The 4,394-nt window shown below is 28.7% G+C and overlaps 1 protein-coding gene across 1 annotated transcript in view; it reads right to left on the minus strand.

Moving 5' to 3' along the window:
• The window catches only part of LOC107606193 (transcription factor bHLH143), a 5,470-nt gene extending 4,481 nt beyond the window's left edge, over nucleotides 1–989 (minus strand). The window contains exon 1 of the mRNA XM_021106493.1: nucleotides 572–989. The gene's annotated coding sequence lies outside the window, so the exon portion shown is untranslated. The remainder of the gene's footprint in view (nucleotides 1–571) is intronic.

Raw genomic sequence — 4,394 nt, forward strand, 5'->3', positions numbered from 1 at the left:
TAAATATCAAAATTTATAATTAAAAAAAATTTAAAATGCACATAAATGACAAATGCATAATGTTCTACCACCAAAAGAAATAATATTATTAGTGAATAATTTTCAACTAAATAAAAAAATTGTTATTACAAATCATAATCATCATTAAATGTTTTAATATATCCATCAAAAATAGATAATCAGAAGGTACAATTTTCAGAAATACCACTAAAAGAAGCTGTATTTGAGGACTCAATTATAATATCAAATATCAAAATTTAATAAAGTACCATCAACTGTCAACAAAATTATTTTAAAAAATTTAACAAAATATTCTAAAATCATTAAAATTAAAATTTAACAAAGTAACGAAGCACCATCAATGAAATTATTCCAGAATCATTGAAATTAATCATTAACAGAAATATTCCAGTTTCATAAAAATTAATAAAACAAAAAATAATAAAAGAAGAAGCAACGATTCTACGAAATTATTCTTTCCAACAACCAAAATTCAGAATAAAAAATACAACAACTCATAATCATTATAATTAACAAAATAAAAAAAATAAACGGAAGAAACGGTGCTTACCAGCTGTGAGGAAGGAAGGGAGGTTACAGCGAATAGTCGATGGCGACAGAGAAAAACATTTGCACTTCGTAGTGAGTAGAGAGAGAGAGAAAGGGGGGCTTGAAGACAGAGAGAGGTAGGGCTTGGCAACAAAAATAGAGACGACGAATTCAGGGGACGAGGACAGGACCGAACAATCGTTCGCGATGGCGATGTCAACAACTTCGAGCAAACCTTCTGGCGATGTCGAGGAGAAGATGATATAGGAAAAGAGGGCCGAACAGACTTTCGAGAGGCGACGATGACAACCGCTATTTGTCATTGCCGACGACAATAGTGGTGGGTGCTGATGAAACGAACTTTGAAGTGTGATGGTGGTTGCTGGTAGAATTTAAGATTGGATTTCATTTGTAAGAGAGAATGAGGGAGTTTTATTATGTTTTTTAAGTAACGAATCGAAAATCCTAAAAAAAATTGAATCAGTTCAAGTAGTTCATCGGTTAATTTTCGATTCAGCCTGTTCTTTCAATGGTTTTTTGCTAGACAATTTTTCACGTTAGTCGAATTGATCAGTCCAATCTGATTTTCAGAATCTTATTTGTATGATATTTAAGGATTTGTTGTTGGTTAATAGATTATTATATGTATAAGATAATATAAACCTCCAATATTTATTTAAAACAAATTAATAAACTAACTACTAAAACAACCCAAGTTGCTTATAACCCCGCTCCATGACCATATACACCATGTGTGATTGTGTGGATTGGACTTTGTCCACGAAATCTTTCTTTACTTGTTAAGGTTGCATGATACATCACATGGCCACCGTCACTTTAATTAGTATATATTCATATCATGTTAATTCTCTTCAATCAATTATTACTTCAGGTACATGAATCTATTTCATTGTGTATATTTGATTTTTTTTTTAACAAAGAAAAGTTCAACATACTAAAGTGAAGCGACACAAAGAACTAAGTCATAAAAAAAAAAGATAAAAACAAAAACGACTGATCCATTGTCATTTCTGGCATTACCATCAACGACCACATGGATCAGCACCGATCCACTCTTTGAAACTCAACACCGACTTCAATTTGATGTTCTCAACGTTACCTTCTTCATTCTTAAATATTCTTGCATTTCATTTCATCCAAATATTCTAAAATACTGCACAGAATCCAACCATCCGTTTATTCTGGTTAACTGTTCTGCCAGGTTCTCCTGTCCAACTCTCAAACAGTTCCTTAATTGTGTCCAAAACAACTCAAACTCTATCAAAGTATGTCAGCCAAGCACACCACACCTGCCAAGTAAACTCACAGTAGAAAAACAAATGTTGAACAAATTCTACATCTTTTTTACACAAAACACATGTATTATCACTCAGATGAATGACATCTAATCTACTCAATCTTTCTTTGGTATTTACCCTTCCCACTAAAACAAACCGTACAAAAAGCTCAATTCTTGATGGAACCAAGCCTCTCCAACAAACAACAACAACAACAACAACAACAAAGCCTTGTCCCACTAGGTGGGGTCGACTACATGAATCAAACGATGCCATTGAGCTCTGTCATGTATCATGTCTACAGAATGACTGTTTACATGTAGATCTCGTTTGACCACCTCATAGATGGTCTTCATAGGCCTTCCTCTACCTTTCACCTCTTCTCTTCCATTTCATCTACCCTCTTGATTGGGTGTTCTGTTGATTTTTTTCTCACATGTCCAGACCACCTAAAACGTAATTCTACCATTTTTTTTATAATGGATGCTACTCCAATATACACCAATAACCAAATCAAATCATAGAAAGGTGGAAATGGAGAGTACCATCACGATAGAAAATGCAAAGAAGATTTTTGTAAGAACATGATAGTGGAGGCATTACCATGATGATTGAAGACCATAATAATAACATCCAAAAAGAAATTCAAGAAAGAAAGATGAAGAATGATATACGGTATCCAATGTTCAAATCAATCAATAGTAATTTTTAGGTTGACCGTTCAAACCTGGAATTATACATATTTAATAAGGACCCACGCACCATCCAATTGCATTCGCACAAATTGCATATTCAAGAATATTACACGCATTATTTTTTGTATAGTTTTTTATTTTTTCAAAATAGAAATAATTAATAAAATAAAAAATATATAAGAATGATATAAATACTATTTTTCTTATATATAGGTGTCAAAAATATTTTGTATGCACGTGTTATATATAAAATAAAGTATCGAAAGTATATAAAATGTATCAAATCTCCTATTTTAATGGTGAAGAAAAATGTGTATCAATTTACTACAAAAGATAGAATAAAATCACATATACAAAATAAAAGTTAGTTATTAATTAATTAATACGTATAAAAATATATATTTTGACATATTATAGCAAGATTTATTATACTATTAAACAATTTAATGATTCTTCAATTGAAAGTTTGATGCTTTTAGTGCTTAGTTATTGGTTTGAAAAAAATGATATTATATATATAAACATAATTCATTAAAAAATATTTCTAAAATTTTAATGAGTTATTTAGATTAGAATATATTATCTCAATTAATTTTAGAGTTGTTATTTTTATTTAATAAAAAATAGACTGATAAAAACAATAGTATCTATTGAAATAAAAATAATTTTGGACAATAATAATAATAATAATAATAATTATTATTATTATTATTATTATTTTAGTTATTATTAATAATATTATTATTATTATAAGCTATCTAAAATTGTTCTTATTTTCCGGACGCCACGTCTGAATTGGTCCAATTCGTAGGGGCCACACCAAAAGTGTATATTACGCGCACTCCATGTAAAATGGAGTTAAACTCTATTTCATAGGAATCCCGTGCAAAATGGACTCTGGCGTATTTTGACACAACTTTAAATTTATACGTATTTTGAAAAAAAAAATTAATATTTATTTAAATGAAAAAAAACCACTAGTATATACAAAATAGAGTGGATACCCAACACAATTCCGATAATTATTTAAAAAAGACAACAAAATTTTTAACAAAAAAATTATTTTTTTTGGTCTTTGATTTTTATTTTTATAGAACTGATTAGCTTCTATGCCAAAAAATAAAACATTGATTTTTTTGTACAGGAACTAATTAGTCCCATAAAAATAAAAATCAAGGGTCGAAAATGGTATTTTTTTTAAAAGTCTCGTTGTCTTTTGAGATAATTGTCAGGAGTCGTTTAGGGTTTTATTTCTCTACAAAATACATATAGTCAATAAATTATAGCTCAAATAACATAATCTTTTCATGCTCACCTAAGAAGTCGCAAATTTGCGTCTCCCTATATATATAACACATGTGATATTTATTAATTAATTAAATATTAACTATATGGATGGTCTTACTTTAGGGATTTGGGGTAAGAAAGCCGAGGCTCAATAATGAATAGGGATCGGCCCCCTCCTAGAGAACAATATTACTTTACATTGATGTGATATATGAGGATATGTGCCTAATATAATTAGGCCATCAAAAGGATTTTTCTTAATAAAATAAATAAATTAATTATTTACTAGGCTTTTCAATATATATCAAATACATTAAGAAAACGTTGAACAAAAACTTTTTAACAAATTTCTAATAAAGTCTTAAATTAAAAAAGTTGATGATATTTTTCTTAAATAATTGAAAATTTTCTTAAAATTTGTACATAATTTTTTTAGTAGAATTCTAACTAGTTAATTAATATTATAGGGAAGTGTGTTATTAGTAAGTCGAATTAATATGATTTAATTTATTTTTTATTCATATCTTTTTATAAATTGAAAAAGTTTTGTTTGATTTAGTATGGT

The sequence above is a fragment of the Arachis ipaensis genome, chromosome B07 (assembly GCF_000816755.2).
Source record: "Arachis ipaensis cultivar K30076 chromosome B07, Araip1.1, whole genome shotgun sequence".
Taxonomy (NCBI): Eukaryota; Viridiplantae; Streptophyta; class Magnoliopsida; order Fabales; family Fabaceae; genus Arachis; species Arachis ipaensis.